This window comes from Ambystoma mexicanum, chromosome 12, assembly GCF_040938575.1.
Source record: "Ambystoma mexicanum isolate Mex_15411 chromosome 12, UKY_AmexF1_1, whole genome shotgun sequence".
NCBI lineage: Eukaryota > Metazoa > Chordata > Amphibia > Caudata > Ambystomatidae > Ambystoma > Ambystoma mexicanum.
The window spans coordinates 1,013,290,598-1,013,314,440 of NC_090936.1; positions in this window are offsets into that span (position 1 = coordinate 1,013,290,598).

The following is a 23,843-nucleotide window of genomic DNA, read 5'->3' on the forward strand; positions in this document are numbered from 1 at the left end:
CTGCACACATTTTGCTGAGTGTTAGATTCACGGTGTCGAGAAAAACATGCTTTCCAAACCTGGTATGTGGTCAACGACATTTCTGCTGGGAAAGCTCACTTTGTTATGGTTTGCTACTGTTCTCCGTGGAGCGTGTTTTTAGAGAAGGGAGGCCCTGCGCTTCTTGGGGGGAGCTCTCGATTGACCCAGCTGGCAACCGGCGGCTGTTCCTCAACTGCGCAAGTGCAATTTCCAGAAGGTTCGAGAATTGACTCCCCTTTGTGGAGTGTGTATACATGCGGAAGCCTGGAGGTGGTCAGGTGAGACTTCAGCCGGAGAAGGACACTTACGTCCGGCCTTCCTGTGAGCTGTGGTGCTCTTGGCCTGGCTGTTCCCAGGGTCTTCCAGCCGCTTCTGGACGAGATGAAGAATCCTGTTACGCTCACGGTGATGTATTTCCTTTTGACTTCCTTACTTCTTCTGTGATCTATGTCCATATTATTCTTGTGAGTTATTTCTAGGTACTTCTAAGATTTTAATAAATAGCCGTATAAGAGCTGATTATCTTCTAAGAGTGCGTGGCTGTGAGTTATTGTGTCTGTCTATGTTCAAGGTATTTGCTCTATAATTGCATTGATGATTTATGGTTGTTCTGTGCACTTTTGGGGGAGAGCAATACAGATGGCTAGATCAGTTCCAAGGGAGTGCGCTTAATGAGCCCATTACTGAGGAGGAGATTTGCAAGGCAATAAAATCTCTGCCAAGTGGGAAGGCCCCAGGAATGGATGGCATAACCACAGAATTCTACAAGGCCTATGCAGACTTGGTGATTCCCCATCTAATGGGTATGTACAATAGCGCAATGGCTGCTGTATCTTACCGGAATCTACCAGGTCTGCTCTGGTGACCGAACTCCTTAAACCTGGTAAAAATCCTCAATTATTGTCATCCTATAGGCCTTTATCGCTAATCAACACAGATAACAAAATACTAGTGCAGATACTAGCAGATCGTATGCTCCCGCACATGCCAGCCTTGGTCCTACCTGACCAAGCTGGATTCATCCCTGGTAGGCCCACTCAAAATAACCTAAGACGCCTATTTACCCTCCTACATAATGTGAATCCAGAGGTCCCATTGGCAGTCGCAGCCCTGGATGCCCGAAAAGGCCTTGGATTTGGTTGAGTGGCCTTTGCTCTTTGAGGTGCTACGCCGTTCAAGGTTTGGGCTCGTGGGTTAAACTACTATACACAATCCCCTGGGCTGTGATCTACACAAATAGGATGACCTCGACATATATCTACCCCACACGCGGCACTTGCCAGGGCTGCCCCTTGTCCCCGGTCCTATTTGCCCTCACTATGGAGCCTTTGGCCTGTCGTATCCGAGAACTACATGCACACCGTGGGATTCGCATTAACACACACCTATCCACTGTATCCTTATATGCTGATGACATCCTTCTATACGTCAAACAACCCCAGCAAAACTTACCACCGATGACACAGGAAGTGGTTAGGTTCGGAGAATCCTCAGGGCTCAGGATCAAAAAGTGCGAAATCCTACCACTGACCCTGGGGGAGCAGCAAGCAGACGTGGGCAACTGGTTTTGCTGGTGTCCCCAGGGGATATAATATTTGGGCATCACGGTCTCCACCACGCCGGACAGCCTATTCAGAGATAATTATGTCGCTCCACTGGAGAAACCAGGTACGCAGCAACTCTCCCCGCCTTCAGCCGCCCATTTGATTATTGGCCTCCCTTCAGACAAAATCAATTGAACATTGCTCAAGGGACACAATCCCCGGAATCTACCCCAGGTCGCAGTCAAGATGCAGCGATCTGAACTCATGTGGTCGGACACAGTGTGGCCTCATTGCAGACATCCCTATATGTTTCCTAAGTGATATCTGCAAATTCAAAAATAATTATGTACATTGTATTATCTACTTGCTGTAACCAAGTGTGAGTCGGAAAGGGAGGGAGGGAGTGTGGGGCTGACAAGTTTGGACAGCATGGTTTGTTAACTACTTGTTAATGGTAAAACAATTAAGAAAGTTTATCACAGTCTCCACCACGCCGGACAGCCTATTCAGAGATAATTATGTCGCTCCACTGGAGATTCTAGAACACAAAGGAGAATCTTGGATTCTACTCCCATCTCCCAGGCGACCTGCATTGCCCTAGTCAAGATGGTAATACTTCCTAAACTGCTGTACATCTTTAATAACGCCAACTTTAACAGATGCCCGATATGGCCTCTACTTGCCTACTGGAACCGTATACGAAGGCTGATGACCAGACTGTTGTGGGCAGGGAAACAGCCAAGGATAGCTTATGACACTCTAGCCCGGCCATATGAGCTTGGCGGTCTGGAATACCCGGATATGTATTTATACTATCTGGCAGCTCAGGTGCAATACATATCCAGGTGGAACTCTCCCGGGCCTGAATCCCCACACTCACAGTTGGCGAGAGCGGTCACCACCTCCGATGAACTTATGGGTCAGCTTTGGGACAACAGAGACACAGTACCGAAAGGGGAGGTTCAGCCCATAGCAGTTACATGTAAAGCCTGGGAACGGATGAATCAACTATTGGGAACTACCCCTTCTATTCACCTGAACTCCCAGTATACCACATTACCGGAATCCCACACACCCAAGAAAAATCATTTAGAGAACACTTTCAAGCACTAGGAGTACAGACTTTGGGGGACCTAGTTCTAGAAGGGCGATTTATACTCTGCGAGGAGCTCCAAGCTAGGGGTGCTCACAATGCGGTGACATTGCTGCACTTCTTAAGACTACGACGTATTTTAAGGAACAAATGGCCCAACTTTCCACAACCCCCCACCCAGCACAGTGCTATGTGATCAAACCTGCATTCACTGGGAAACTGGTATCCACCATCTACAGACTGGCCAGGGCTGGGAAATGGCCGAAGAAATACGCATATAAAACTAGATGGGAGGCATCTCTAGGTAAACCACTGAGCGAGGTCCAATGGAAACTCATCTGTATGCAGACTCACTATATATCTTTGAATAGTCGGTACAGACTGATCCATTACAAATTTGTTCACCAAGTACACTACTACCCGTTCACCCAGAGCAGATTTTTACCGGAGCGAACTCCCGCTTGTAAGAGATGTAGCAAAGAACCAGTGGACTTTTGCCATGTTGCTTGGAGCTGTCCCCGCATCAGACCCTTCTGGGTCGCATTAGGAGAGGCAATGACTGAAATGCTTCCCTCCACGAGGGACTACTTGCCAGAGCTTTGGCTATTAGCCCTGATCGAAGGAGGGTGCCGCACTGAGAAAAGGCTGCTGGGCATGGCCTTGGCAGTGGCAAGGTATCTGGTGGCAAAAACATGGGGGAAACCTAACCCTCCTGCATTCCCGAGGTGGTTGGAAAGCATGCGAGTATGCAAGCAGAGAGAAACCAGGTACGCAGCAACTCTCCCAGCCTCCAGCCGCCCATTTGATTATTGGCCTCCCTTCAGACAATATCAATTGAACATTGCTCAAGGGACACAATCCCCGGAATCTACCCCAGGTCGCAGTCAAGATGCAGCGATCTGAACTCATGTGGTCAGACACAGTGTGGCCTCATTGCAGACATACCTATATGTTTCCTAAGTGATATCTGCAAATTCAAAAATAATTATGTACATTGTATTACCTACTTGCTGTAACCAAGTGTGAGTCGGAAAGGGAGGGAGGGGGTGTGGGGCTGACAAGTTTGGACAGTATGGTTTAACTTCTTGTTAATGGTAAAACAATAAAGAAAGTTTTTTAAAAAAAAGAGGAACGACACACCCCTTTTGTTTGTGATGACATACATAAAACCACAAGTAACTTGGAATCAGAGAGAGAACCCTATGCAGAGTTGAGTCTCTGATGGGAGGACGTACTGGAGGGGTGGAGCCACGCTTTACCGCAGAGCCAGCGGTAGCATGGAGAGTGAGCCAATTGCCAGCAAGACACCAGAAGACTCGTGCAATGACCAGCAAAGAAGCCATGGTTGAGATAAAAATGGAGATGGTAAAGCAACTGTCTCACCTGATGGCGTGACCACACAGAAGCCATGGTGGAACTGGGGCCCATTAACTGACGCCGAGACTAGACTGCAGCGGAGAGATCGGATCCCCCATCTCTGCAGAAGAAGTGCATTACCTGCAGGGCAGCAGAAGGGAAGCAAACGCTCCCAAAGATGTAATGCTGTTGAGAGGGGCAAACTGAGATATTGGAGGCTGGGAAAGCCACAAGGGTTATGGAGGCCAGCTAAACCTGAGCCGGCAGACGCCCTACCAAAGCTAAGCTAAAGAAAGCCTGCCAGAGGGCTTTAGAGAGCCATGAGAAACCGAGACACCGAAATACTCACGGCTCGGAAAGCCACAATGGTTACGCTAGCCAAGAAAACCTGAACAGGCAGATTCCCCACCGAGGCCCTGCTAAAGTAAGCCTGACAGAATGCCAGGGGACATTGTGGAACCCAAGAAACATGAAGCATAACGCGCAGAACTGGTGAGAGAGAGAACCTGGAGTATTCCAGTCCTTAAGGACAAAACAATAACATTGTAGAGCGTCAAATCAGATCTCATGAAATGAATGCTTATTTCAGTTTACCACTTAATAACGCAAAGGATACTGGTGGCAAGGTCAGACCTTGGTAAAGGATACAGGTTGTTTGAGCACCGTCGACCAGTTGGGAGTCTGAGATTGGATCACTGGAGGACACGGCGGTGAGATGACAATGGGATCAAAGAATAGATCTTCCAATTAATGAAGCTCTCTGTCTGGTACGTAACCACAGACCAAATGAATAATCAATGGAAAGGGCAAGGAGTACTCAACAGACGTCAATCTGTAGAATAAGGAAACTATCAATATACTTCTCAAGCACTCACAACTATATAACAACCCCTTTGAACACACCCTAACCTGTTGGTGAAGTCAGAAACCCAGTGTTGGTCCATATAGAAATCTGGGAAATCCACAAAGAAACAACGTCTAGTAAGGGGAAGGTTAGTATGGAAACTAATCCCGAAAGGCACGAGGGCCGCACTAGTGTCGAGTTGGTGCATCCCTGGGTAGTGTCCTAAAAGTACTGTGCACTAAAGTATATCCAGTGAAGGTTCAGGGTAATAACCAAGAGAAAGTCCACTCATGTTTATTTGTTCCAAAGCAGTAATAAAGGTTGCTATGCCCTTAGGAGTAGTTAACTTAGGAATCAGCCCACGAGTCAACACCTAGCGCAGACCAGGAATTGGGAGAATGGGCGTAACAGAAAGTCAGCTGGCACTGAATCAGGAAATTAACTGGGAGGCATCCGTCAGCAAAAGATAGCACTTAGACTCACCGGAGAATAGTGTCTATAAGCACACCTCGCTCGAGACGGCGAGGGAAGGTGTCTGTAGAATGCAGTCATTGAAATGAAAAGGAACTCGCTGAAAAAAACACTTACTTGGAAGGACCCCCTTCGGAACGCGAGAAATAGGTGTTCGAGGAAGCGGAATTCTGTTAGGCGGAATTTGCCCAGGTATAACAAAAGCCTTGCTCGGAATAGAATACTAGGCAGGAAACGCACACGAATGCTCCGTGAACACACAGCAGAAAGTTGAAGTCCGGAAGCGCTGTAGATGGCTTGAAAGTAGATGACTGGGAGAGTCGGAGCTTCCGACCAAGATTGAAACAACAATCAGAAGTAAGCTTGAGGTGCTGCTAAATACGTGTCAAGGAAACACGTACCGGCGTATCAGCTGCCGGCACCGGTTTCCCAGAAGAGTGTCAAAAAGCCTCCACCTTGTGTAGAATGGTCTAGCTGTTCTGTATGCGTAATGCATCAGAAATGGTGGAATTGTAGTAAGAAAACCTTTTTTTCCAGGAATCGTATGGAATGAGGGTTTGGTATACAGAACCTACAGAGAGGATGAGACATTGACAAACTTTTAAAAATCAAAACAACTTGAGAAAAGGATTCAAGTGATTGTGCCATGCAAAAGCCAAGGACAGAGGCTATTGATCCAGCCTCCTTCATTTTGTTATTTTTCCAAAGTGGTAAGGCCAGATAGCTAATAGGGTTTGGACTAAGGATTAATTCTTTTGGACTTTGATGAGCGCCCTTACTTTTAGTTGGTTTGGCAGGGAATTCCCCCGATAGCAATAGGGGAAGATAGGTGTTTTGGGTTATTTAATTAAACACCCACAAACATGTCACACCTTAGTCCCACTCCTTCTGGTTTGCTACAGCACCTAGAAATGTTGCCTTGCAGTCTATGGTGCCACACTGTTAAATATTATCAACGCCTGTATCTTACTCAGGGCCCCTCCTCTCTCTCTCCCCCACAATTAAAAACAGAAAATCTCCCTCTCCCTGAAGAAACCATTCCTTAAAACCTACACTTCCCAAATATTACTATCCTATCGCAACCCTGCAATACCTGGACAGAATAATGGATTGCTTTGTTACCAGCCAATTCCAACATCACATCTCAAAAGACAACCTGCTCAACCCATTCCAGTCAGGTTTCCACCTTGGCCATAGCACAGAGACTGCAACCCTTCCCATCATGGACGATCTCTGAGGACGGATAGCCATTCGACGTGTCTGCAGCTTTCGACACCACTGACCACATCATCGCCCTAAACCTCCTATCCCACAAGATGAAACTCTTCAGCACTATTCTCAACTGGTTTACATCCTTTCTCACTGACTGGACACAATTTGGCTCAATGCCCCCGTCAATGAAATCTCACCCCCAGTCAAATACAGGGTGCTTCAAGGATCTTCCATAGATCAACTCCTGTTCAACCTATATGTTGAATCTCTAGGACAAACTTAGTTTCACTAATATGCAGATGACACACAAATATACTTCAATATCTCTTCCCCCTCAAGTTCCCCACCCTCAACAACTGTCCACTGTCACCTCAATGGCCGCCTTCTTTCTAAAACTGAACCCATCCAAAACTGACTACCTTTTCTGAATTCCCCCCAACCCCTTTCCCTAGACACAAACCTGTCTTCACTCCCCTGGGTCAATGAACCTACCAGGCAACCCACTCATATCACTCACTATGCAACAGTAAAATCCCTAGGCTTCACCATTGACCCACGCCTATCCTTCACGGACCACATAGCTGCCATTGCCAAATTATACTACCAACGGCTACGCCTTGTACTCCAGATACGACACACTTCTGTACCGCAGGCTAGGCACTTGTTCTTGCCAAACTGGAGTATGGAAATGCAATCCTCACTGGACTCCCAAACACGCTCTTACTCCCACCTGCAAGCCATACAAAACAGTTGCAAGGCTCATTCTTCACTTAAATACAACTGCTGCTCTGGAGCGCCTTTCAGGGGTTTGTATGTAGGTTGTTTGTATAGCACTTAACACTTATAGGCCATTTCAAAGCACTATGGGTATGAGAAAAAAGTGAGTAAAGGGTAAAAGTAAGGGGACAAGCGGAAGAGTGGTGGTTTCTTACGTTGGGTGCTATAAAGATCAAAGTACAATACAATATAATCACCCATTTTTCCTTCTGGCCTTCAGCATCCAAACCAACCTTTCATTACAGAATGGGTAGATATTCATGTAAGAGGAGCCAGTCACAGGATGTGCCCATGGAGCAAGTGCCTGATAAAGTTATCAGATATTGTTCAAAGTATTTCTTCAACATAATTTGTATTCTATATGTGATTTATAAGCTGCTAAAGTTGTGCCTTTGGGTCCTTTTTATTCTACATGGAGCACACAAGCCAATAATACCTCATTCATTAGTTTCCTGTATTATCTCAATAAACGGGCAAGTTGTTGTGTGAGCTTTTGTTTTTTCAAGTGTTGTATCTTCTGTATCCGAAGTGTCACTGTTTGGGATTTATGTAGCGTGATCCTAGCTAGGAAACAATGGTGCACTGTAGAAATAAAGGGGAGTATAGAGAGGAAATGATTGGTAATGTGGAAATGTTCCTGAAAGAGCAGGGTCTTGCGTTGTTCCTCAAGTGCAGGGGAGATGGGGCCAATCAGGTGCCTGTTGGCATGTTGTCCTAGAATCTGTGTGCCTAGCAGGAGAAAGATTATTGTCTGCTTCCTGCCTTCATGCATCCCTTAGATTCTCATCTGGTGTTGATGTGGCATCTAATGCTGCTGAGACTTCAGAGATGAGGTTTCCAACCATGTGAGAAATAACATTGTCACAGTTTAGTGCGTGATGAAGGCCATTTTGAAAGTGATGCGACCTTGGAATAGTGTAACTCTGAATAAATATGACCCCATAGCTCCAGCCCTCAATCCTGTGGTGAATCTGGCTGCACGTTGCTGGAGAGGTTTCAGTGGGGCCAGGAAGAAAGGGTTGACCCATCCAAGTGGGAAAGGGCCAGGACTTGGGTGATTGTTCTGAAGTCTGTCTGTGTCAGAGATAAAGTGCTTGAGAGAGCTGGTGCAATATGGGTCTTGAAGGAAAGGGATTCTGTTGATGGGGAGGTCTTGGGTCCTTACTCTTGATTTGAGCTGAGGAAAGAAGTTGTGAATCTTAACTTCTATTAGCCCAGTCTGCATTTGAGCATTCTTAGTAGAGCCCCCTTGCCTGAAGGAGGATGAATTCTGCCTTTTTGGGGTTCAGTTTGAAGTAGGTGCTTGACATTCATGTTTGAATGAGGGAGAGGCTGAGTTTAAGCTTGGGTGTCATTGATGGAATTGATGTTTCTATCCAGTTAATTGAGGAGTTTCCACCAAGTGGTCCCACATAGAAGTTGAAGATGACTCGGGGATAGGATGGACCCTTGTCACTGCTCCAGAAAACTGAAGCTGGTTGCTCACCTGCAAGGAGAACACTCCAACAGCAGTCCACCCCACACAGGGAATTGATAACCAGACCGTAGTCTGCTGGAGGAGGGGAGGAGAAAGGGGTGGAGAATAGGTCAACAAAAAAAAAAAAAGAAATATATATATACAGCGTCCATGTAGTTATGGTTAAGTTGGTGTTTCCATAGGAAGAGCATTTTTTGGGTGGCTTATAACTTCGCTCCCTCTGGATGAATCATCACCAAACTTTGCATAAAAAGTATATGGCCCACTCTGAATTTTGCAAAGTTTGGAGAGGTTTGGTCCAGGGGGGGCAAAGTAATAGGGGGGTCCCAAAACTTTTGTTTTTTCCCATAGACCTAATGGGAAAAAACTTTGCGCACGCCTGCAGCCCAAACCGCTGCACGGATTTGCGGCAGGAGCGGGGGCTTGGTCCCGAAAGCGTGCTTTTGCAAATTTGGTGTAAATCCGTCCAGTAGTTTTTTTTAAAATGACCAAAATGTAAGGCAAAAAAATTAGTGATATCTCTGTTCGCTCAGCGGACAGCGCCCCGATTGGACAAGCGGCTTGCGTGATGTCCGCGGACATGCAACGTGTTCCCTGATTGGACGGCGTGGTGCGTGAAGCGCGTCAGATTGTTTGTGGCGCCCACCATCTTGCATTCGCTGATGACCGCGGACAGCGCGGTGGTACTTGGATTAAAAATTGTATTTAGTGGAGTGTGTTGGTGTGTAAGAGTGTTTGGGAGGGTGGGGGAGTATGAGATAGGTTCAATGTTCTGTTTTTTTTTGTGCTAGACGCTTTTGTTGTGTTCGATTTGTCTGCGGACAACACGGCTGCTCTGAAATTTTATATATAAACTAAATGGTGGGGTGTTCCGAGGAAGGAGTATGTGTCCGTTTTGTTCGTAAGCAAGCTAAAATTGAGCTAAGAACCCTCGCGGTGTCCTTAAATGTTGGTACATAAACAAAATGGGGGTGTCCTGAGGACGCTGTCCGTATTGTACTCTGGCAAGTTGAATGTGTTCTAAGAACACTCGCGGTGCTGAAATGTTTGCAATTAAACAAAATGGGGGTGTTCTGAGAACGCAGTTCGTATTGTTCGTTGTCAGGTTGAAAGTGTTCTAAGAACCCTCCTTATGTCCGCTGACATTACAATTTCCTATGGGCCTTACCTGACTTTTTGTCCACTAAACAAACGATAAATCAGGCTGCTGTGCGCCGACATTATGTGATAATCCTATCACTTGCCCCATCGACCTGGCTGACCTGTTTTTGCGACACTAAATCATATCTCCCGCCCCTAAGCCTGACATTATCAAAGCATTCATATTCCCCGTCTCTCTCCGCGACGTTACAGGGTGCGTAGCCAAATGCGCCCAGTCGTCTCCAGTCCTACGCGACTTTACGCAGAACCCGGAAAACAACACACATCATCTCACAACAAAGCGCGCCACAATTCGGAATATGAAACTGTGATTTAAAGCAAACAGCAAGATTGTACATTTCGTAAAGTACATTTATTTGACATCAAATGTTTAGAGAATATTCAGCGATTTGCATTTGTCTTTGCTGTCGATCCGCAAAAGTTCATCTTGACTCATGCACTGTTCCTTTGTGCTACACAGGGTATTGGTTTATGATAAAAGAAGCACTATGGTCGCACTGATAATCGGAAGGCTGTTCCAACAACGAGGCATTATGGATTATAAAATACTAGCATATTAAAAATGGCAGTACACGTTTAAGAAGCGACAACAGAACAACCTAATCATTGTGGGGTTTATTTAAATACTAGTGCATTTGCATGTGAATTTATGCATATGGATGTAATGAGTTTGCATCTGTGCATTCGTGACTTTCATTACAAAAAAGGGGTGAGCTCAATGAGAGGCTATAACAACCATGCCCTTGGCAATCACCCATCATGCACCTGGTGAATTATGCAAATTTAGCTACTTCTAGCTACTTTTATGACGGCCAATAGCTACTTTTCTTACTAAGGAGTTGCCAACACTGCTCCTACGCGACTTCTTACAGAATCCGGAAAACAACACAGCGCGCCACAATTCGGAATATGAAACTGTGATTTAAAAGCAAACAGCAAGATTGTACATTTCGTAAAGTACATTTATTTGACATCAAATGTTTACAGAATATTCAGCGATTTGCATTTGTCTTTGCTGTCGATCTGCAAAAGTTCATCTTGAGTCACGCGCTGTTCTTTTGCGTTACACAGGGTTTTGGTTTATGATAAAAGAAGGACTGTGGTCGCACTGATAATCGGAAGGCTGTTCCAACAACGAGGCATTCGACCACCATAACGGTTGGTATGTTGCTTCTAGCCGCTAGTACCGTGTAAGGGCATATTGGTCCTTGGCGATTGTCCCATAAAATGGTGAGGGTCATGAAGTTGTTTACTAGGAGCTGCATCTGGCAGTTAAAAAATGCGTCGGCCGGGGTCTGAAAATCGTGGCATTGACAGTAGGGAATGATGTACCTGTTTTAAAAACATAAATTAGTCTCTCGAGCCGATCTTCATTAAAAATATTCATTTTATTTATTAGGGCGTGAAACTATTTGCTAGCGAGGATAGTGCAACGGAGTATGTTAACTTATTCCCACTAACCCACCCTCTCTCCTCTGCCTTTTTCAGAGCCATCTGAGCACCAGCGGACCACTTCGGTGGTGATAGTGCGCGGTACAAAACAATATGCCACATTGAACGAACAAGTACAACTTAACCGGGCTTTAACTCCACGCTATTGTTATTATATTCCGGTATAAAATAATTTAAAGGGTTACTTACATTATATTGGCATTTTCCATTGTCTACGCATAATGCAGTCCCTAAATACGACTCCGTCTGTGCCAACGATCTTTCTCATAGTGATATAATATATAAAAGCGGTTTCGGTTCAGAAATTTCATCCTTATCGTCTCTCACGTTTTTGCACCCCTCCTTCAAAAGAAGTCTTTTGGCACAATCCCTGTCTGTCAAGGTCAAAAAACAATAGAACCTTATAGTGCGAGTCGTGGGCCACTCCGGCCCGCGAGCAAAAAATGGAAGCAGCTGACCTTCACTGTGAACAAGCATAAATTCTTACTTTGCAACATTCTGTGTAAAGCCATCCCTGAGAAATTGCTTTTTACACTCCATCTTTGTATATTGTCTGCGTGCTAATGAAAAAAGTTTGTTAAAGGGAGTTTATGGTTTGAGTATCATGTCAAATCATAGAAGGGTTCAGCAGTGTAGTTAGTCAAACAGGCTTTAACACATTACGAGAGGTAACATACTTCTGATTACAAGAGATAGAATTTGAGAAGGGTTCACAGCAGTGGAAAAAGTTCTTAACGCATCTCTAACTTTGTGGTCCCCACATCAGCGTAGAGTACAGGTTTTATTGCGGTTCTCATCCTATCCCGGGACTCCTAGTCCCCAGAGGAGGAGCTACTCCTAGTGAGGTCCCGCTTGCTCAAACCCCTAGTCAGGTCCTTACTGAGCTGGCTCACCTCCCTAGCCTCAAAGGCGATGATCACCCTTGGGAAAAAGGGACAAATACCCTTGATTCATCACAATGTGTAGTGCAATGGTATGCAAAATAAAAACTCAATGTTGAAGAAAGTATCAAACAGAAGTATCTGAGGGTAGAACATGAGCAGATGGGATTGTGAGGGAAGGTCAGAACATAGGTATTGTTGAGACATAGTAGCGATTTTGAGCGTTTATTGAAGGCAATATGCAAGTAGGGTGTGACGGCCAGCTTCTGTGGGTCATTCTACAGCTAACTAGCAAGTGAAGTGGCTAGGAGATTGGACGATTATATCTAAAAAAAATAAAAGGGAAAAAAAGGAAAGTTGAATGCTCTGAAAAGGTGATCACTGCCAGTCCACTGTTGTATGTAGTGCTGTTTGCTTCTGTGGGTGAAACGGGCAGGTAAGCACCTATGTAAACTATTGGGCTACTTGGAGCTTTGGTACTTATAGTCCCAAAATGCTCAAGGAACATGTTAGAACCATAAGAACGAACACACATTTTATATATGACATATTTGTGACCGTGATTCAAGCCTTCAAGCCTGCAACCCTTCTGAGCACCTAATGCAACCTTCCCTTTCTCCCGGTTTCATTTATGATAGCATCCTACTAGCAAAATGATGGCAAACTACACATCAAAGGAGAGTTATTCTTTGGCAGCTCGGTGAAGGCAGACTGCTCCACTGCATGCGTTTCTTTCATTGTGCATATACCCTATGACATCAATAAAAGTATGTATGTATTTACTCTTTCAGACGATGAAGAGCTGAAAACTGTAAGTAACTACTTCTGAAGTGGCACGTATTGTTGGTGCAAGGTGCACCACTTGTCTGCGAACTAACACTTTGTAGGTGACAAGGACGGACCATTACAAGCAGTTGTAATTTGTATATAATAAAAGAGCACAGACACAAAGCAACACATTATGGTCAAACAAAGAAGTTTGTATTTACCTGCAAGTTGGGGGGGGGGGGGCAGGGGGCTTTCCCATGCAAGAGCTAGTAAGGCAAGTACCTTTGTGGCTTTGTGGGCCGAGAGAGAATGAGCAACCTACATGCATTGCACTCAGACCAGGCTGGCTTATTATGCCGAGGATAAGCTAACACCACAAGGCCTATTTTTGGCAGGCCAAAGCACATGTAAAGTGACACAGACTTCCGTTTGAGAAGCTTGGTGCCACCCTATGAAATATTTGCATGCTCTCAACCCCTCATTTGAGGGGGGTGGCGAGGTGGAGTAGGAATCGGTTACAAGGATATTGTGTTCCAGCGTTTCATTTATTAAACAATAAGAACAAGGGACCTAACTCTGCCTATTTCTCTTGGGTTATCCCTACCTAGTCTACATATGCTCGGTGGTCGTCGTCAGAATGAGGGTAAAAAGGATGTGTATTTGTCCTCTGTCGAAAACCTACTCTAACCCTACCACCAGGTAACAAAATTGTTCTGCATCTAAGAAGAAGATATACTACCAGGAGAATGGCTCACTTCTCCTGGTAAACCAGCTCAATCTTTTCCAGTCTTTTGGTGTAGTTTCTGATTAAATAAAAGGTTTTGGGGCAGGAGAAGGACTCCCTTCTCCTGACCCACTCTATTGTCTTCAAAAGTCTTTTGAGTTCCTCCAACATGGTTTAAACAAATGTTTCACCTTTCCAATGGTCCTTCTTGACCTTTTCCCACACTGAAGGTTCTCTCTCTCTGTCTTTCTCTATACTGCTGTTAATGTAATCACTGTGATGGGGGAGAATATTCCTGAGGCACTCTTGACTTAGTTTGCTTTGCCAATTACTGCTGTAGTAAGGGAGGTGCCATCCCCAAATGCTTTTTTTAATTTTTTATTTATTTGTTTGTTTATGGTTTGTTATAAACCTTTACAAAATCAATCGTTAAGAACAGACATATAAAATCTTACCAAAAATACGAAAACTTGAACAATTCATTACAATAAAATCCAGATTACAAATTCTAAATACAGAAAGAAATACAAATGTATAGATACAAAAACGGAAAAGAATAAAAAAAAAACAATACACAATCTCAAAATCCACAGACAAGGACAAATCATCAAAAACAACTATACTAGCTTAACTCACAAACCGTTTTTAGAAATGTTATTATACAAATAATCAGAATGGGAGAGTATCCATGTTTCATTTTGTACCAAATGAAGTCACAATCAACACATACATCTGAGGAGAACAATTCAACAAAGTATTCAGTTCTCTGCTTAATCAACATAGGACATATTAACAGGATGTGATAAAGGGTTTCATCCATCCCTACCTGATTGCAGAACCTACACCATTTCTTATCCACAGATATATTTCTTTCATTTAAAATATAATAGGTGTGCATAAAATTCAACCTAAATCTCATAAAGGAGTTTCTAATAGACCTAGTTGGATATTTCATTAGGTAGGTTTCCATACATGGGAAAAAATTCCAAAAGGAATGGGCTTGGTTATAAAGTTTAGAGTCTACCACTTTACTCATTGTCAGAGACCAGTCAATCCCACGTATGATAAGTTTACATTTTTTGGGCCTATTCAACAAAGTACTCTTAGCTATACCCATTTCCTCCAACATCATTTCAACATCCTTATTTAATCTAATCATGAAGGGACAAGATGAATCTCTAAGTATACAGGTTACTGACCCCAGACATCTTACATTTTCTCCATAATAGAAGCCTCTTAACCATAACCACCGAACGGAGAGATTGCAAACCAAATTCATCCCTTATCACCTCCATTGGGATGCTTTTGGGTATGAAAAATAGTAAACCCTTCCAAATGATACCTTCCAGAATTTTCAGAAAATCCATAATGTTGGTAGCAAAATGTTCCAGACCATATGTAAGCCTTGGTACCACTTTTCTTAAGTAGAACTCCAAAATGGGTTTCATGGAGAATCTCCCAGATTTCTTTTCCAACAATCGCATCTGCCTTAACGCAACTTCAGCTTTAGCCCTAAATTGGTTTTTAATCAAAGGAGCAGAGTCAATACCCGAAAAGCAATACCCTAAGTACTTGAAGGCTTTTTGAGGATTAATGTGTTTGCCTTCACAAAACCAGGTATAAGACTCCTGCTTCCTATTGGATTTACCCATACAGATGATAATAGTTTTAGTTGGATTGATTTTTAAATGGAGATTGCTTGTGAACAATTCAAACGCCTTAATTAAGCGCTGCAGACCCACTTTGGTGTTTTCTATCAACAGGAAGTCGTCTGCATGTGCAAGCCACGAGATCGACATACCATTGCGTTTTGGTGAAACCAGACCCCCATTGTAGAATACTGAATGGGCTCCATTAACGTAACGATTAAAGATGGTCGGTGGCTACATACAACCTTGGCGCAAACCATTACTGGTTTCCATTTGCGAGGAAAGTCCACCTTCGGAGTTCATTCTTACTACCAACGTAGTGTCAGTATACAGGGCAATAACAATTTCCAACAGATGTTTAGGGAATCCCAAAAAATGTAGTTTGTTCCATAGAGTGGGCCTATCCACTAAATCGAAGGCCATACTAAGGTCCATTGATGCTACAAAGGTTGATCTTGCACCCTTTACCCAGGCTTTACTCTGTAAGCATCTCAGGACAAGACCACCACAGTCCGTGCCACATTTTTTTAAAAAACCCATTTGATTCAGACTAAGGATTTGATTAGCATCTATCAATTTCTGGATATCAATCAATACCAAAGAGGCAAAGATTTTAGAGTCAGAATCAGCTATACCAATCGGATGGTAACTACTAGGCAGCAATTTAGAGCCCTTTTTGAACACTGGGATAACTACTGAAACCCTCCATGACTGGAGAATTGATTTGGTTAAGCACACATCTTTAAAAAGAATAAATAAAATCTTAGCCCAATAAAAAGGATTGGATTTTAAAACTTTGTTGGTGAGGTTATTCAGACCTGGTGCTCCAGTATTTTTAGATTTAATTATCAGACTTTTTATCTCTTCTACCTGACATAACAAAGGCCAGGATGAAGCAGTCTCCCCCGACTGGTGATAGATCTGATTGCTTGCCCTATATTAATTAGAAAAATGACCCACCCATATCGCTTCAGCTATTGGGTTTAACATAGAGACTTCCTGGAAAGAGTCTACATTATTGATCGGTTGCCAGAAGTTTGATGACGTAACACCCCTCATTGCTCCCAGCATCCTTTCACCATCACGCTGGGAAGCAATTGTAACGCTCACCTGATTCTCGCAGAGGCGCCGGTCTTGACTGGGCGACTACCGTATCTTCAAAGGTGATGTGTAGCACCCGGTTGGCTCTTTGGGCTGGACCTCTGTGCACTGTATGCCTGACGTGTAGAGTAAGATGTCTTAGGTAAGTGAATGCCAAGCTCTCCATCTGCCTCGGGGCAGGGTGCTGTAGCCAGTTTCTTCACTGGATAGGTAGCACAGGCCTCTTGACTTCAGAGGACTGCTGTCCGTCGTTTACTGCACGAACGGTAAGTTTCGAGTCATTCAAATGTCTTTTTAAAGTCTTTAGTAATGATGTCTCTTGTTTTGCAGGGTTCCGGCGATGGCGGATGACGGGCTGAAGTGAGTTGAAGATGGAGCCCGTCTGATGAATAGAAGCGCCTGGAAGCACGTGAGTAAGCGCTTGTTGCCTGTTTCACGATGCGCTCTAACTGTCTTTTTATTTTGCAGGTACGAGTTCGGAGCGGCTGCAGGGTGCCGGAATACCCACTGGATTAGATGTGGAAAGGAGTAATGGCATGTGAGTATTAAAGTTCCCCAATGTCTTTAAACGCACCTTGTTTTGTCTTTCAGATGCGGATGCAGCGCCGAAGGCCTCCGGAGCGTGCGAAGAGTTGGTAAGCTTTTGTCTTTCAGATGCCGGAATGCAGTATGAAGACCTCCGGAGCGCACGAAGAGTAGGTAAGCCTTTGCCTTTCAGATGCCGGAATGCTAACCTGTTCTTTCTTGTCTTTATAGGTGTTGCTGAAGACTGGATTCAGGATGGTAAGCCTTTTTCCTTAGGCCCAGGACTGGATGCAGAAGACACGATGAGCGTCCTGCTGCAGAGGGTGCAGAATAACGCAAAGCAAGATTCATCCACCGGGTGTGGTTTAAATAGCCTCCTGTAGTGCTTAGGTGTCTCCTTCCACAGCCACGCCTAAGTAAGAAAAGAGTTCCTGGTAAGAAAAGAGTTCCTGCCTTCCAGAAGAGTTCCAGTGTTCTAAATCTAGGGAGTGGCTCCAGCCCCACCCAACAGCAAAAGTAGTTCCAAACAGAAGAGGATCAGAGGCTCAACTGGCAGGCAAGTAAGCAGCATGGTCTGCTGCAGGTAAGTCCACCCAAGCATTATGAGCCCGGCGCTTCCAGCGCTGGGACTGGGCATATTTATGAGCCTGGTGCCACTGGCGCCAGGACTGGGTCCAAAAGGTCCCAATTGGGACTGGTTGGCACTCGGAACCTGGGTTATGGATCTGCTTCCAAGGGAGTTGGGAAAACCCTGACTTTTTGGAAGCAGAGATCATGACAGTACCCCCCCTCAAGGCCCCTCCCAAACCGGGCTTCTCCGGGGGTTTTGGCTTGTCAGGAAATGTTCGGTGAAATCTTTTGATTAGGCGAGGAGCGTGGACATATTCAGCAGGTTCCCAGGATCTCTCTTGGGGGCCGTAGCCTTTCCAGTCAATTAGGTAGAATAGTTTACATTTGGAGATCTTGGAGTCCAGAATGCTTTTGACTTCAAACTCGAGTTCTCCATCCACTAGGATAGGTTTTGGAGATTTGGTTAGTCGGGTTTGAGGTTGCACGGGTTTTAATAGAGAGACGTGGAAGACCGGATGTATCTTCATGCGCGGGGGCAAGTCCAACTTGACCGCTACTGGGTTTACTATGGTAGTGATGGAATAGGGACCAAGGTATCTTGGGTTGAATGTGCGTGGCCCTTTTAGAGATAGATATTTGGTGGATAACCAGACTTGATCCCCTACTTGATAGTGAGGGGCTTCCTTCCGATGTTGATCTGCTCCTTTCTTGTATTGTTCTTTAGCCCTTTGAAGGTGAGAAACAGCTTCCTTAAAGGCTTGGGTGATTGTAGAATGCAGGTAGTCTACTGCTGGTGTTTCAAGATCTTGGAGGGGATCCAACTCCGAGGTTCGAGGGTGACTGCCGTACAAAAGAAAAAACGGGGTTTTCCCAGTTCCCGAATGGACAGAGTTATTGTAGGCATACTCGGCTATCCAAAGGATATCTTTCCAAGTTTTTTCAGTTTGTTGCAGCATGCAGCGTAAATACTGTTCCAGAGTTTGATTGGTCCTCTCGGTTTGTCCGTCGGTCTGAGGGTGGTGACTGGTCGATAGTCTCACATCAATTTGAGCCGACCGACAGCAACTTCGCCAAAAATGAGAAATAAATTGACTACCTCGATCCGAAATTAGAACCGAAGGAAAACCGTGCAGTCGGACGATGTTTTCGAGAAATTCTCGGGCCAGAGTTGCTGCTGTTGGCAAGCCTTTGAGCGGAATGAAATGCGCCATCTTGGAGAATAAGTCCACGATTACTAGAATCGTATTGTATCCGGAGCATGGAGGTAGATCGGTGATGAAGTCCATAGAAAGCGTATGCCAAGGGCGAGGTGGGATGTCAATAGGGCGTAAGAGGCCTGCTGGTCTCTCCTTTTGACTCTTGTTTTGGGCGCATACTCCACAGGACATTATAAAGTCTCTGATATCTTTTTTCCAAGACGGCCACCAGAAGTAGCGCTTGATCTTTTCTGAGGTCTTGGCTATACCGGGATGACCTTCCATTAAAGAGTCGTGATAACAAGAGATTACTTTTTTCTGTAAATCTGTGCTGGGTAGGTATAATCGTTCTTGGAAATACAATAAGTTGTCCTTTACTGCAAAGTCCTTTCCCTGCAGATGCCAATTCTGTATATCTGCTGGAGTTACAAGTTGCCTGGCTTTATCCTTAACTTCCTCTATGGATTCTGTGGCGATTACACCCAGAATTCTTTGTTCGGGAATGATTGGTACAGGTTTAGGGTTGATCAAGTGTTCTTCCACTCCCATCCGAGAAAGGGCATCGGCTTTACCGTTCTTTGTACCAGGTCGATAGGTAATTATGAAGTCAAACTCGGCAAAGAATAATGCCCAACGGAGTTGTCTAGAGGATTGGGCTTTTGCGGTTTTCAAATATTGCAGGTTTCGGTGATCCGTAATCACAGTAACGGTGTGTCGGGCCCCCAGCAGATAATGCCGCCAAGCCTTAAAGGCAGACTTGATAGCCAGAAGTTCCTTGTCAGTAATCGTGTAATTGACTTCAGGAGGCGAGAATTTGCGGGACCAAAATGCCACGGGATGCAACTGATTGGTTACCGGGTCCTTTTGTGATAGAACTGCCCCCATGGCAAGGCTTGAAGCATCAGTTTCCACGATGTAGGGGAGTTCGGGGCGAGGGTGTTTTAAGATTGGTGCAGAGATAAATTTAGTCTTCAAATCCTGGAAAGCTTGTTCCGCCTCGGTAGACCATTCAAAACGTTTGTTTTTCTTTAACAAGGCAGTGATGGGCTGGACTATTCGAGAGAACTCGGGGATAAACCTGCGGTAAAAGTTAGCGAAGCCTAACATGCTTTGCACACCTTTTACGGAGGATGGTGATGGCCATTTGAGAACTGCATCGACCTTCTTTGAATCCATACGCACTCCGCCAGGTGATAATATGAATCCCAAGAATTCAACTTCAGTCACGTTGAAAACACATTTTTCCAACTTAGCGAAAAGTTTGTGTTGACGCAATCTTTCGAGGACCATTTTCACGTGTTTCCGATGTTCAGATTCCGATGAAGAATAAACGAGGATGTCGTCAATGTAAACAACAACACATACATCTATGAGCTCTCTGAGGACATCGTTCATAAAATATTGAAAGGCGGCCGGGGCATTACAAAGTCCGAAGGGCATGACCTGATATTCAAATAGCCCATACTTGGTGCGGAAGGCCGTCTTCCATTCATCGCCCTCTTTTACTCGTACCAAGTGGTAAGCTCCTCTAAGATCCAGCTTTGTATATATGCATGCTTTTCTGACTTGGTCCAGGAGTTCAGGGATCAAAGGTAACGGATATCTATTCTTAACGGTGATCTGGTTCAGGGAGCGATAATCGATACAAGTTCTAAGGTCTCCTTCCTTTTTTGGAACGAAGAACAAAGCTGAAGAAGCAGGGGACTTGGAAGGACGAATAAACCCATTTGCCAGGTATTGATCCAGGTATTGTCGAAGGTGAAGGTTCTCAGGCTCGGTGAGGGCATAAATTCTACTACAAGGAGGAGTAGATCCAGGTATCAGGTCTATCTGGCAGTCATAAGACCTATGAGGAGGTAGAGAGTTAGCCTGATCCTTCCGGAAAACATCTTGGTATTCTAGGTATTCAGGAGGTAACTGGGGAGTCTCTGAAGAAATTGCGGCCAGTGCAACACCAGGTGGAGGGTGACAAGTAGAGACACATTCTGGAAACTGGACCGTTCTTGCTCGCCAATCGATCAGAGGATTGTGTTTCTCTAACCAAGGTATTCCTAGAATAATCTGAAACTGAGGGGCCTTGATCACATCGAACACGATCTTCTCATGGTGTCCATCTTGACTTACTAGCGTCACTTCTTGAGTGGTATGCGTTACTGGCCCAGAGGCTATCTCCGTACCATCCACCGTAGTAATGACGTCCTTTACAGCCTTGGGACAAAGAGTTAGATTCATCCTCAAAACCATTTCATGATCCACATAATTGCCGATGGCACCGCTGTCGACGTAAGCTTCAATTGCATGTAATCGATCCGGATTATCAGGGCTAATGAGGACCATAGGTATCACGAAATGCGAGGTCACGGAACTGGTTTTTACGCTCGGCAAGAGGACCTCTATTCTTGTCGGGCGAGGTTGTTTCCCTGCTCAGAGTTTGTAACTTTGGTAACTGCAGCTCCTACTGCCTTCTTGGCAGGTTTCACCGGACAGTCTCGAAGAAAGTGCCCTGAGTTTCCGCAATATAGGCATAATTGCAACTGTTTCCTCCTATCCCGCTCCCGTTGTGTTAGATGACCTTTCAGACCCCCTATTTGCATGGGTTCCCCGGAGTCTACTCCTTTGGAAGGAGTTGGCGGTTTGGAAAATACTCGAGCATCAAACTTGGAACGATCGGCCTTCCTGTTCTGCAGCCTGTGATCTATTTGAACGACCAAGTCTATGTAATCCGAACAGTCTTGTGGGGGATTCACTACTTGGGCTAAAACGTCTTTGAGCTCTCCACGCAGACCTCTATAAAACAGTGTAATCCTTTTGTCCTCAGGCCATTGAGTTTCCACTATTAGTCTATTGAAAGATGCAATATAAGCCAAAAGGTCTTGATTACCCTGTAGCAACGAAAGAAGCTCATTGTCCAAGGCCTGCCCCTGTGAATGTCTTGCGAACAGTTTTTCCATACTAAGCTGAAAGGCTTGAAAATCATGGAGAACCGGATCATCTTGATGAACTAGAGGGATCGACCAGTCTGCCGCATTGCCACTAAGGTACGAAAGTACAAAAGCTACTTTAGCTTGATCAGTTGGAAAGGCTGCTGGCCGGCATAAGAAGTGCAACCGGCACTGATTGATAAATACTGCAAACCTCTTTGGGTCACCAGAAAATCGCTCGGGCGGGGCCAGAGGTACATTCCCAGGTAGGTTGATCTGCACTGGATTCATAGAGGATGTTGAAGGAAAATTTGCCCCTGATGCGGGTAACGGGGTCTGTCCGGCTTGTGACTGTAGCACTTGTCTAGCAATATTGTCTGTTCTCTCCTTGGAAATAATTAGTTCCCTTCTTAGAGCATTCGTTTCCTGACGAGTTGCATGCACTTCTGCCCTTAGTTCCCCAAGTAACCGGGCTAGGGGGTCAGTATCCGAGGTTTCCATAGCGCCTGGGCGAGAGTTTTGCGGTAGGCTTTGCGTTCTGTAACGCTCACCTGATTCTCGCAGAGGCGCCGGTCTTGACTGGGCGACTACCGTATCTTCAAAGGTGATGTGTAGCACCCGGTTGGCTCTTTGGGCTGGACCTCTGTGCACTGTATGCCTGACGTGTAGAGTAAGATGTCTTAGGTAAGTGAATGCCAAGCTCTCCATCTGCCTCGGGGCAGGGTGCTGTAGCCAGTTTCTTCACTGGATAGGTAGCACAGGCCTCTTGACTTCAGAGGACTGCTGTCCGTCGTTTACTGCACGAACAGTAAGTTTCGAGTCATTCAAATGTCTGTTTAAAGTCTTTAGTAATGATGTCTCTTGTTTTGCAGGGTTCCGGCGATGGCGGATGACGGGCTGAAGTGAGTTGAAGATGGAGCCCGTGTGATGAATAGAAGCGCCTGGAAGCACGTGAGTAAGCGCTTGTTGCCTGTTTCACGATGCGCTCTAACTGTCTTTTTATTTTGCAGGTACGAGTTCGGAGCGGCTGCAGGGTGCCGGAATACCCACTGGATTAGATGTGGAAAGGAGTAATGGCACGTGAGTATTAAAGTTCCCCAATGTCTTTAAACGCACCTTGTTTTGTCTTTCAGATGCGGATGCAGCGCCGAAGGCCTCCGGAGCGTGCGAAGAGTTGGTAAGCTTTTGTCTTTCACATGCCGGAATGCAGTATGAAGACCTCCGGAGCGCACGAAGAGTAGGTAAGCCTTTGCCTTTCAGATGCCGGAATGCTAACCTGTTCTTTCTTGTCTTTATAGGTGTTGCTGAAGACTGGATTCAGGATGGTAAGCCTTTTTCCTTAGGCCCAGGACTGGATGCAGAAGACACGATGAGCGTCCTGCTGCAGAGGGTGCAGAATAACGCAAAGCAAGATTCATCCACCGGGTGTGGTTTAAATAGCCTCCTGTAGTGCTTAGGTGTCTCCTTCCACAGCCACGCCTAAGTAAGAAAAGAGTTCCTGGTAAGAAAAGAGTTCCTGCCTTCCAGAAGAGTTCCAGTGTTCTAAATCTAGGGAGTGGCTCCAGCCCCACCCAACAGCAAAAGTAGTTCCAAACAGAAGAGGATCAGAGGCTCAACTGGCAGGCAAGTAAGCAGCATGGTCTGCTGCAGGTAAGTCCACCCAAGCATTATGAGCCCGGCGCTTCCAGCGCTGGGACTGGGCATATTTATGAGCCTGGTGCCACTGGCGCCAGGACTGGGTCCAAAAGGTCCCAATTGGGACTGGTTGGCACTCGGAACCTGGGTTATGGATCTGCTTCCAAGGGAGTTGGGAAAACCCTGACCTTTTGGAAGCAGAGATCATGACAGCAATACAGCGATGGCTAATCATCCAATTCTTATATGCTTGTTTCAACTTTTTTATTAAGCCCATAGCTCCAGGGTCAAAGGACCACCGTTTGCAAATTTTATGGACCTCCCTTTGAAGGCCCCTTTTTTTCTCATAGACTTCATGGGCCATGGAATGTTTCTGAGAAAACTTTTGGCGGACCCTACAAGGGAACTCATCATGAAACCTCTGCATTTTGGTCCTCATGATAGATTCAAACCATTTTGCAGAGA